The 13,353-nt window shown below is 40.3% G+C and overlaps 1 protein-coding gene across 1 annotated transcript in view; it reads right to left on the bottom strand.

Moving 5' to 3' along the window:
* Positions 1–13,353, bottom strand: part of LOC149576681 (Mitochondrial substrate carrier family protein) — a 63,813-nt gene that overhangs the window by 26,000 nt on the left and 24,460 nt on the right. The window lies entirely within an intron of this gene.

Below are 13,353 nucleotides of genomic sequence, written 5' to 3'. Positions count from 1 at the left end.
AACTTCTGGTAGTAATTGCTCTCTACATTTTTGGCGTCGTTGCCTAAGTTCGGATCTAGAGGTATTGTGCTAGACAGGATGGACTAATGGGAAGACCATTTATACCTTACATCCAAATTACTAATAGTGACGGAAAGGAGGAAATAACTAGTGAGGATCAATTGACACACGACCTGGTGAAAGTGTGGGAGGTTGCGGTCGAGCAGTACGTGCAAAGGGAAGCCCGTGAGAGGACAATTCCCGAGAGCATGGTACACGACAAACTCTCTGTGCCACCGGCGGTGCATGATCTCCTAGGACAGATTCCTTTGCTTTTGGCAAGAAACCTCGTACATATTGTGGATGAAAGAGCACAGATCGAGAGGGAAAGAAGAAGGTAACAAGTTCTTCAACAGTTTACTGAAAGGACGCAAAATCCCAAAGAAGAGGAATCCAATACACCAAGATAGGGAGATAGGCACTAAATTACTTCATGCCCCTAATTCCAAATAAATACCGGAGGACAGCACCAAAGGACGAAACTGAGGAATTCGCCCTAAGAACCTTACATCTCCAGCAGCAAGAAGAGAGACGTCGTAAATGGAGAACACAAGGGGATTCCCATCAAAGTCAGGAAGGGTGGATTGAACATACTATTGAGGAACTAGCCAATTTGGTTATTTCGGAGACACCGGAAAGGCAGTTCGGGTGTCGGAAACCAGAAACCCCTGAACGGCAATAACTCCCTCAAGAATAGATAAGGAGTCAGGAGTCTAGCCCATTAGGAAGTGGTGTCCCGTCGAGAGGTAAACTTCCATCAGGAAGTGATGTTCCATTGGGAGGTAAGCTTCCATCTGGAAGTGGTGTTCCATCGGGTGGTAAACTTCCATCAGGAAGTGGAGTTCCATCGGGAAGTGTGTTCCATCTGGAGGGGGTGTTCCAGCGAGAAGTAGAATTCCATCCGCGGGGGTGTTCCATTAGGAAGTGGTGTCTCATCTGGAAGTGGGGTTCCACCGAGTGGTGGTGTTCCCTCGAGAGGGGTTCATTGGGAAGGTGGCAACAAGGAAAGAAAATGGCAGTCAATAAACAAAAATTGCCTAATTTACGAGGGACAGATCAGAGGACCCTGCTCATCATTGCAAAACCTGTATAACTATATGGCAAGCGAACGAGGAGAATGATAGTAATGAATGGTTGAAGGCATTTCCTGCCACATTAAGAGGGATCGCCATAGATCGGTATGCAGACTTGGATGCTGGCAAGAAGAACTTTTGGGATAACTTGCGTGGAGCATTTGAGGAGGAATTCAAATTGTTAAGAGATGATGATGAAATTGTCACAGAAATCTATAACACCAGGCAAGACAAGAAGGAATCGGTGAAGGCTTATACCAGGCACCTGAAGGAGCTCATTAGCAAATTAGACAATAAGCCTGCAAACGGGTTAAAGAAAAGATGGTTTATTGAAGGCCTCACCCTGTCCTTAAGAAAAAAATGAAGATAGTCCCACCATCCACTTTTGGAGATGCTTGTACGCGTGCCATAGACATTGAAAGTGAAAATAAAACCTCCAAGAGGAGATGGCATGGAAGCTCTAGTGAGAGTTCAGAGGAGAGTGAGGAAGAGTCAAAAAGGATCCAAGCCTTGAGGAAGGACCTCAAACAACTAATGAAGGAAGTGGCTGAAACTATGGATGAGAAGAAGGAAGATAAAGACCTATGGTGTATAGACTGCGAAAAAGAGGGTCATACCAAAGGAGCATGCCTGAGAAAGATGTTTTGCAAGATTTGCCAGATAGGGGGTCATGCAATCAAAGACTCCCCTTATAACCTAAAAACAAGGAACACCCAAATACTGTTTACTCGAGAACAGCCTACACCACTAGCAACTCCCCCAAAGAACAATAATACAGAAGCTTCACCAGGGGGGTACAGGAATAACCGAAGAGGTTGTGCCAATAGTAGTAACACACCTCGACGGGCAATCCAATATGATTCTCGAGGACGGCCCATTATCCAATGCTGAAGATGCAACGAATGGGGCCATTTTGCTCGAGAATGTCAAAACAAAGGGGGACAGAATGGAGGAATGCTCTGCAAATGGTGTGAGTCGGGCAACCATGAGGATGCCAATTGCCCAAGGCAAAAAGGTGTGAACATGTTGGATATTGAAGGATCAGAAAAGGAGCTACTTGCAATAACAAGGATGCAAGCCAAGAAAGCCATATACCCGGAGGTGACGGTGGAAAAAGCAAGATTTGAGGAGGCAAAGCAGAACATCGAAAATGAGTTGAGAGGGGAAACAATAGCTAAGCCAGCCAAGACCCCTAGGGGCAAGGGGGTACCTAACATCATAACGAAAGTATTAGAAACTACCATTCCGGTCTCCACTGGGGAATTACTAGATACACTACCACAGTTACAAGTCACATTGACACAAGGAACGCGACCAACTGAGCAGGATCCCCAAGGGGAACCAAAAACAGTAGAACAAGTGGAACCAGAAGCAATAGAGGGGGTAGAACAAGAAGAAACTTCAATGGAAAAGGAAGAAAATACCTTATGTACAACAGGTCTAGGGAGAGCGCCCGCAGTGGTAGAGATGGAAATTATGGGGTACAAACTCTCAAACACAATAATTGATGGAGGCTCCGGGGTGAATGTTCTATCGGAAGATACTTCTTGGAAGGTGATCGGGAAACCTACCTTATGGCCTCCCAAATTTCAGCTCATAGGAGCAAATCAGCATGGCATCAAACCAATTGGCACCTTGATAGGGAAAAAGGTAATAATAGGAACCCAACAATTTGTTTTAGATTTTGTGGTTATTACCTTGGTGTAGAAACAATATGATGCTTTATTAGGGAGGGGATGTCTAGTAGTAGCAAAAGCCAATCACAACTGGAAACAAAACACCCTCTCTGTTGAATCAAAGGGTAGGAAGTACACTCTAGATCTCAAAAGCCAATCAGTAAGTCAGGACTTGGCATCAAACTCTAAAGAAGCGTATGAAGGGATGGAACCTAACGAGGAGGGAGTACTCAGGTTGGGAGAATACTTGGAGGATGACACAGACTCCCTTAAGGGTTTATTTCACTGGCAGATGGGCAATTATGAAGTCTTCCAAGCAGATTGCAACATGTTACAAATACAAGAATTGGAGGAACGATACCCAGAAGGGCATACAGAGTACAAAGGTGTAATTGCCCTGAACACGACAACTGCCCACATTTTTGACCAAAAAGTGGAATACAAAGAGGCTAGTCTCCAGGCCTTAAACCTAGGAGAAGTAGGGAAAACCAAAGAAATCTTTATAGGTGATGATTGGGATCTTGTGCTGAAAGTGGCAACCCTCAGAATCTTTATGGAATACAGAGATGTTTTTGCATGGACATACAAGGGCTTGAAAGGAGTACCACCTGAGGTGTGTCCACCGGATTCCACTCATACCTGGAGCAAGGCCAGTGCAGAAACGGCCTTATAGAATGAATAGAAACTATGTGGAGCGGGTAGGAGAAGAAATCACAAAGATGTTGGACGCAGGGATAATATTGAAAGTTCAGACAAGCGACTAGGTTTCTCCTATTGTAATATCACTCAAGAAGGATGGTACTCAAATTTGGATATGTGTAGATTTCAGAAGTCTAAATGCGGTGACCATAAAAGACCCATTTCCCATTCCATTTACAAACAGCATTTTGGAAGAAGTAGCTGGCCATGAGATGTACTCTTTCATGGACAGATTTTCAAGGTATAACCAAATTAGTATTGCGGAGGAGGATAAGCTGAAAACTACATTTGTAGTGGAAGATGGGGTATATGCTTATAATAAGATGCCCTTCGGACTATGCAATGCACCGGCTATCTTCCAACGGATTATACTACACATTTTTCATGGTATGTCAGTAGGAAACTTTAAAGCATTCATTGATGATTGGTCGGTTTACAGCGGAAAGGAACACCACCTTAAAATTATTGGAGAATGCCTAGAGAAATGTCGGAGAGCAAGATTGGCACTCAATCCTAAGAAATGTCGGTTCATGGTCCCACGCGGCAAACTTCTGGGACATATAGTATGTAAAGAAGGCTTAAAGACAAATCCAAACAAAAGAAAGGTAATTTTGGGAATGGAGGCTCCTGAGAATGTGACAGGTATCAAATCTTTTCTAAGGCATGTTGGGTATTATCGGCAATTCATCAAACGATTCACTAGAGTATCACTTCCGCTTGAAAGGTTTACTAGGAAAGGGGAACGGTTTGAATGGACAGAGGAACAAGAAGATGCCTTTCAAAAACTTAAAAAAAGACTTGTGGAGGCACCTATCCTTATCTATCCTAAATGGGACAAGGAATTTTGAGTTCATGTAGATGCATCCAACTATGCTATAGGTGCCACCTTGGCCCAAACAGGGAAGGAAGGGTCGGATCACCCTGTATATTTCTCTAGCAGGCTTTTGTCAAAAGCAAAACAGAACTACAGTACCACGGAGAGGGAAGCACTTGGTATGGTCTATACAGTTCAAAAATTCAGGCACTATCTACTTGCTACACCTTTTACATTTTTTGTTGACCACCAAGCATTAACGTATTTAGTGAACAAGCCAGTAATTCAAGGGAGAGTAAGTCGATGGCTAATTTTGCTACAAGAATTTACATTCAAAATTATAGTAAAGCCTGGAAAAAATCATGTAATTGCTGATCAATTGTCTTGCATCAAGTCAAGAGAAGCCGCTAGTGGTGGGATGAATGAGGATTTTCCAGATACTCGCTTTTTTCAGATTGCAGTGTTACCTACATGGTACGAACAAATTGGCTAGTACTTGTCTATAGCTACATTTCCTCGCGACATGCCCCTAGTAGAACGGAGAAAAATTGCCTTAAAAAGCTGTACATTTCAATTAATTGAAGGGTTGTACAAACTTGGACCAGATGGAATCCTCAAACGATGTGTAATGGAGGAAGAGATCCTAGGGGTTCTTAAAGAATCTCATGGAGTGGCAGGAGGCCATATGGGACCATATACCACTACACAATAAGTGCTCTTGGCAGGACTATGGTGGCCCACCTTGTATGTTGATGCCAAGAAATAGGTAGTGACTTGTGACACATGCCAACGAGCAAGCAAGCCACTCAAAAGAGACTTCATGCCATTGTTTCCATCTCAACCACAGGAATTATTTGAAAGGTGGGGACTGGACTTTGTGGGTCCTCTACTGCCCAGTAAAACTCATCGATGCAAATACATAGTGGTGGCCATAGAATACTTGACTAAATGGATAGAGGTACGTGCCTTACCAAACAATATCGCCCTTAGTACCGCCAGATTCCTCTATGAACAGATAGTCACCCGATTTGGGATCCCTCTGCAACTCACTAGTGATCAAGGAGTGCATTTCGTGAATCACATTATCTGAATGATGACCATTGAATATAAAATAGTTCATTCTTTCTCCAGTCCCTACTATCCAAGGGCGAATGGTCAGGCGAAAGCCACGAACAAAATATTGGTTGCTATTCTCTACAAAAGTTATGGTGTTAAAGGCCAGGACTGGGAAAAGCAAATTCCAGCAATAGTATGGGCCTATTAACAACTTATAAAGGTACTACAGGACATACCAAATTTCAGCTCATGTACGGGCAGGAAGCAATGATGCCAGTAGAGTATGTGGTTCCGAGCTTAAGGATAGCCATTCAGAACAGATTAAGTGACGAGGAAAGTCTCAAGGAGCGCCTATATCACTTATACTCCAGTTGGAAGAAAAAAGAATATACGCCCAATGGTGTACAGAGGTGGCTCAGAAGCGACAAAAATTTTGGCACGATAAACATCTGAAAATGATGAATTTTCACCCAGGGCAACTTGTACTTCAATATAACGGAAAGAATAAAATTAAGCCAGGTAAGTTTAAAATTCGTTGGTTGGGGCCCTACAAAATAATGGAACTAAAAGCAAATGGAGCAGTAAAGTTAGCTACTCTTGACAATCAGCCAATTAAAGATCTAGTGAATGGGTCCAAATTGAAAATATATAAAGAGAGAAAAGTTTCTACCTACTTTATAAATCCCCAAGACTTCGGCCATAGTCACTTCTTCTTGACCAAGCGAGCAGAGGAAGGCGAGTGCAAGTACAGGGCAAAGGATTGTGGATGTACGGCATGTCTGCACAATGGATCAAGGCGACGTACGGCCTATCAAACTGTACAGAAAGGGCAGGGTTACAGCCATACATGGGATCAGCCATATAGAGGGCAACGTACAAAATCCTCACTCAGCTTATCCTCATACGGACAAATTCTAGATATAACTGTATGGAATCAAGGACAAGGTTTTGGCAACGTACGACATCCAACGTACATAGGGTAGACTTGGTGGGGTTGGTGTGTCGTATGGAACCCAACGTATGGAGGCTTGGCTTCTAGGAAGAATTGGTCATACAAGGGGCAGTGTATGGGGGACATTGTACAGAGTAGCCGTACGGGAGATTTCAGTATGAACTTGCACAAGGTTAAGCCGTATGGAGGAGTGGTCGTACGGAGGAGTGGTTGTACGACTGTCGTACGACAACATATTAGTGTATGGTCCGATCAAACAAATTCTTTACAAATTAACATTCTACTTGAATTGTATGCTTATTGTTTCAGCACGTGGCCAACAGTTCTTTTGGGTGGTCATTGGAGATATCGTAGCACACACTGGCAGATTGTAGATTGGACATATTCTTCTGACATGGCGAAGTTAAGTATGGGGAATCCCAGCCGGGGCCACATTGTTGATTCCAAAGGTACTAAAGCAGCTGCCTTACAGGCAAGAACTCAGAAGTCAGTCATGGCATTGGGTAAGACTAAACTGTCACAGAAGATCAATGCTTCCAATATCAGTTTTGAATGTGTGCTCAGCAGTGAGTATAGGGCATGGTGGAAAAAATCAAACGCAAATCATCCTCTTCGGAAGGCACTGGTCGCAGCAGAGGTGGACAAGATTATCTTTATGTCGATCTTTGATTTGCACGAATTTGAACCTATCCTTCGAGATTTGATTACAAGGTATGATGGAGCAGGTCATCAATCTGTCATACAATATGCTCAGCACCAGGTGGTAGTTTCTTATTCTTCTGAAGTACTTAGTAGGGTTTTTGGAATCCCTAATCGAGGACAGGAGTTGAGCAAAGCCCCTATGATAGGAGAAGACAAACGGAAATGGCTAAAACTCCTGTGTCGCCAAGATGTTACCAATGAGGAATGGAAAGGTATTCTGAAGTATAGTCGAGGGTTCATAAAGGTTTTCATTGCAAATGAGGAATTGCGTTGCGTGGTCGATTTGGTAAAAAGTAAGCTCACAACTAGCAGTCGCACCTCTGATATTGCTCCTTGGCTGTTGCCAGTGGTCGATGGCCTATCCCAAGGATAGATTTACAACTAGGCTCAACTCCTTTTTGATAGACTGCGGGAATTTCTAGAGTTGCGGCATAAGGCTTTCTGCATGCCCCATCATGCAGTGGCTTTGTTCTTGGAGGCAATTCGGCTTCAAGTTAGTAGTGAACATCGTGGGACATTGGTACCAGCAAGTAGAGTGAAACCGTACTGACCAGCAATGACTTATTGGCTACAACTAAACACCTTGGGTGTGGGCTCCCAAGGTTGTGGTGAACCTACCAAAAAGAAAGCATAACAAGCCATAGTAGTGGAAGAGGATGAGGACCAAGTCAATTATGAGGACACGACAGGTGATACAGATTCCTCCTCTTCTGATTCCCAAGCAGCCGAGATTCGCCTAAGTCACTTACAGGGCACCCCAAGTGAAGTAGTGTTTCTGCCACCTACAAAAGGGCCCCTTCCTACGGGGATCACTGAGGTTCCTCAGCCAGCTTCTCCACCTGGTGATGTTGTGGTACCACCAGTTTCTTCCACCCAAGACGCCAGCTTAAAAATAGCAAATGGCTTAGGACAATTTCCGACATGGGGGGCTTCTAAGCTATCTATTCCAGGAATCAAGCCCCTTCTCTCGCCAGACCAGCATACTCGCAACAAAGGTGATTGATTTAAGAGGACAAGTTCACTATGGACACAAGGTACGACTACAGACACCTCTCGGGCCAGAAGTGGTCCAGCATATGGCTCTCGTTAAGTCGGCTGTGGGGGAGCAATTGAAGGACCCTTCCTCTTCCGATACTCAGGTGACAATGGCAAAAGAAAATATTGTTTTAGAAGAGGCTGACAAGTTGCTGGAAGAAGAGGGGTTGGTGTCATCCCCTATGCCCTTGCGGCTTGAGGAACCAGTTGAGATACAGAATGGGCATGAGGAACCTTTGGTTCCAGCTTCTTTTGCAGCTTAGGCAGAAGGATTTCTTACAGAATTACGGGCTATGGAGCATTCTACCCGGGAACTCCTTCGGCATGCGCAGTCCTATAACTTGGAGGGTGTACTCACCACCACTACAGCATTAGCCCAGTTTATGCAAGCGAACTGCTACATAGACCGGGGTCTCTTAGAACAAAGTAAATACAGCCAGGAAGATATTGCCACTACTTGGACCAGCCGTTCTATCATTTCTCAGACCCAGGTTGCTTCCTCTCCTCTCATGGCTTCTCTGGCTGATATGGAGACTGCTTTCCGAGGTGTTTCTTTGGAAGCGCAGCAAGACAAACATCTTCATAAGCAAGTACAGGCAAAAAAGACTATTCTGTTAGCAGGTTGGCATTTGGAGCGAGTTGAGTTGGAAGGCAAGTTGGCAACAGCCAAAGCTAAAAAGATGGATACTTTGCAGGTACTTCAAGGCATTTGTACTAAACAGAAAACGGCAGAGAGGGAGCTGCAACACTTGCAAGGCACTCCGAGTCCAGGGATGTAGTAAGTATTTAATACTTGTGTTAGTGGGTAGTTAGGAAGCGGGGAGTGTGTCAATTGGTTTCTAACCAACCGACCTCTTTATAAGCAGATTCATACTTGGACATTGTACATTTCATGTTTTTTTGGTGATATTAATAAATAAAAACTGTTCCTCGCCTCCATTAGGGTAACATTTTGGTATGGTATATTGGTGAGTCTGACAGTAATAGTTGTATGATATTTTGTAACTTCTGGTAGTAATTGCTCTCTACTCTTTTAATTTTATGCCAAATAAATGACCTGCTTCTCCATCCAGTGCAGCCCAAAAAAAAAGTTTATTTTAAAGACAGGAGTAGGAGTGAGGATGACTACCCCAAGGATTTTGCAGGGTAGTACCCCTAGTGCATTTTATGATACGAGGTAAGGTCAAATGGTCGCTCCCAACACCAAGATAAATTAAAAGCCATTTCGAAGCTGGCCACAGGGTGCCCATTTTATCACTTTTAACATAAATCTCAAGCCCATCAAAAAATGCACTGCCGGGGCCATAAAACAGTATTTAGGCACTAGCTGGATGATAATGGAATGGACATTCACCAAAAGACTGAGTGCACTTGTGTATTCCATAACAAACCCAATGTTTTGTTACTTCAGAAAACCCACAACTACTAGGTAAAATCAAGATTTTCATGAAAAAATCAAAAAAGAAAACTATTTTACACCTGTATTCAAAAATTGAATGAATAGACTAAAGGTTATTTGCAATTAAATGGGGCTCAGGAATTGTGTCATAAATCATAGAGAAACATTGGTAGCCTTTGCCATCATGCCATTAGTCAAAGAAAAAAATGGAAATGGTACATCAGCGCATATCCCATCTAACAGTTGCCAGTTGGTTGCAGAGAGGTTTAGAAGGTGCAGGAAAGCTTCAACGAACTATCCCCGCTATTTTATCAGCCTGCTGAGAACTTCCTAAAAAAGCTTTGACCACTAAAACCAGTTTGGTGGGGACTCATTATTTTATTTCAGCTCTAATAAATATTTTTCATGTAACCACTTGCAAAGCAACATTCTTATCTGACACCACCTCCATGGTGACCCAGTCCAATGCTTCAGAAGTGATTGAAAAAAAATGTCAATGTAACTATCAAATATTGAAAGACAAATTGAAATAATTCAAGAAGCAAGTTGAAAACTTAAATAGTTTCTGAACAAGAAAGGAGGTATTCAATTGAAAAGATCTATTTCATGCAGTCTATGAGAAATCAGGGATGAAGCCTAACTCTCACAGCCCAAGGCTCGAGCTGATTGGAGACCACTGTCAGTTCCTCTTTCATTCATAATTTGTAGATTGGGAAATTTAGGATGCAACTAGAAGAAAATTGTGCATTGCAATGAGGAGATACTTTTTGTCCCAATGTGCCTCTAAGGATTCTTACAACATTATGGAAACAGGCTATGAGAACAATAGTAAATGGTACTCAAGGGTGTGCCCCTAGACCCACACAATTGTCTTGCAACAGGAGATAACATACTCAATGAAAGTCTACGAGATATTAATGACAAATGGATCTACAATCAAATTCTGTTGTATTACATAGCTGGACCCATATTGCTCATGGATCTCTCTATTAAGAACATGTTGGTTTAGGAGTAGTATGACTGTAGAAGCATAAACAGTTTGGGTAATAAATCAGCAAACCAAGTAAGATCTATTGAAACATTTGGGAAAAACACATGGAAATTGAAGAAACACTAACTTTTTTTAAAGTAAAAGGACATTTCCATAGCATAAATGATGAAGTATGACAAAGGACCAAATGATTCAAAGCACTTGAACCTTCTCCTGATATATTTTCCACTTGGAGGATCATAGTTGAGACATTGATTTTTCAATCAAGCTATGATTTGAAGTAGCGCCAAAATATGATGTGGGCTTTCTTGTTTTTCAAAATCAGAATGAAGCTTTCTTCGCAAAAAATAGTCAATAAAAGAAAATATTCACATTCATATAAGTAGAATTAATTTTCAAGATTACTCTCAAGTTCCTTTTATTAGCAACTTTATATATTTTGAACTAAGAGAATTATAGACTGAATTGCATGAATTATTTTACTTAATTTTGAGTAGAGTTTTAAATATCTAGTGACTTGACTAATGGTAAGAACTTGTATGTAATCATTGACAAGCCTAAAATTAATATAATCATTTCTGAAAGGTTCTTCCTTTCCTCCAAAATAAATGAGGCAAAACTTTGTTACCCTGCTCTTTTTTATCACATCGTGACAAATAAATAAGGCAGCTTCGTTCCAGTCCTCTTTTGTTTCATATGGCAACAGTTTAAATATTTGAGATTTATGCAAACAAAATCAATGTTACAAAAAGCAGTGCTGAATCGAGCTATACAACATATCAATGTATAAGGAGAGAGAAATTGTCTGTAATCGCCTGCCTCCCATGCTACTTTCTGACTCTGCAAAACTTCAGCACTTAGACACATCATCCCCAACTACATCTCGATTGTTACGTGTCAATTTCATAGAAAATCACGTCACTTTTTTGCAGGTTTTTCGTGTCAACATCCATTTCAAGGTTTTTGCTAGTATCCGGCAATTTTTTTGTCAATTAACCATCACCATATGTCGGTTAATTGCCTGATAAATTACAAAAAACACATTTGAAGTCATCGACCAAAAAAACCCATTTTGGGGGGTATAAATCATTAGATGTACAAACTCCCAATCAATTGTGTATAATCAACCTTTTTTTTGGTTCTTGCTTCTATGCTATTAATATATAATAATAGTCAATAATAATTTAAATAAACTACTTTATAATATTAATTATAAACTATAAGGATTCACTGCCTTCTCCTTAAAGGACCATCTCTAATAGAGCACAATATTCATAATTTTGAAATTAGTTTTTCTTATTAATAATATATTTTATCTCATTAGAATCCATGAGGCAAGGCATCAGAGAGCTTGGGTCATACTGAAACCGTGATTTAGAACAATTTTAATAGCTGCTTCAATTTTAATAGGATTGAGGCCCTTTCAAAATTCATTGATGACTGCCATTGTTTCACCCACTTCTCTATTTAAGGCTTTCTCGAGGTTGGAAAAACAACTGAAGGGGTAAAATTACAAAAAAATCTACACTAAATCCGGATTGACTTCACTTCCATCTTGGATTCAAATCTGTTTCTAAGTCATTTGTCAATTCATCAGTTTTTTTAATGGTTTTGCAGGTTTTTGCCATTCCCAAGGATTTTAATATAATTTTGAAGCGTTTCAAATACAAAAAGTTCATTGAAAATCAGGTCAATGTTTTTTTCATGAATTGGGTTTTTTTAGGGAACCCATTGGCATGGTCTAGGATTCAAGAGTATAATTGGGATTTTTTGCAGATTTCTGCTTCTATGACCATTACAATTCAAGTTGAATGAACAAAGTAGCTTATTACAATCTTCTTTCAAAAAAGTGCAAAAGGGATACAAAATGACATAAAAGACATTACTAATAGTGTTGCAGATAAATATCTTTGCATTTTATAAACACCTTGTGTGACACATTGGATGTACATATTGCTTCAAGATTTATGCAATGCAATTCTTTGAATTTGGGCAAGTGAGAGAGTAAAAATAGGATAAATAAGAGGGGTTGAATATCTAAGAATGTTATAATATTTTATTCACATCTTATGAAGTACACTTAAAGGAGTTGTTTCTAAGAAGTTTGTATGGTAGTATTCTTTGTTAAGAATGTTAGCTAAGTGAGAAATTGAATCTATACTTTTGTGCCTATAGATCTATACTCAAGTTTTATATTACATAATTGTTTCATTAATTATATATATATATATATATATATATATATATATATATATATATATATATATATATATATATATATATATTGAGAATCTAAATAATGTAATATTATATTGTATAGACTCCGACAGCCGACAGCACCTTGTAATCATGTAAGGGTTAGTTATCGGCAGATAATAAATCATGTATATGCGATATTGTTTACAAACCATCGTGACTATCGGTTGTTAGTGCCATTATGACTGTCCATCGTGACTGTTCACTTCCTTATCTGCCTATATATATTATATTCTGCGATGGAAAGTTGATCAATAAACACGGCAATCTTACTCTGTCATCACAGACTAATATTGAATATCAGTCTCCATTATAATTCAGTCTTTTCTTTTGAATTCATTCAACAATCTACAATCAGAAATTATAGTATAAGCAGCACTACACTGTAATTCAGATTTTTCATATTCAAGATATATTGAAATTGAGATTTACACCAATAAGAAGATCTCAGCATATTAAAACTTTACATGGTATCAGAGCCAAATTGGTAGAGAAATCTCAAATTTCAAATAAAGGGAGAAATAATGACAAATAACGTCAGAGTGGAAGATAGACTTGAAGGTGCATCAAATTTCTTCTCTTGGAAAACTCGTAATATTATGATTTTGGAAGAACTAGAACTAGAAACCTACATTGAACAAGATATCCCAATACCTCAAAA

The sequence above is a fragment of the Cupressus sempervirens genome, chromosome 1 (genome assembly GCF_028749045.1).
Source record: "Cupressus sempervirens isolate cs-2001-9-10 chromosome 1, ASM2874904v1, whole genome shotgun sequence".
Taxonomy (NCBI): Eukaryota; Viridiplantae; Streptophyta; class Pinopsida; order Cupressales; family Cupressaceae; genus Cupressus; species Cupressus sempervirens.
The sequence above is the reverse complement of the archived record's forward strand: the minus strand, read 5'-3'. Positions and strand labels throughout refer to the sequence as shown.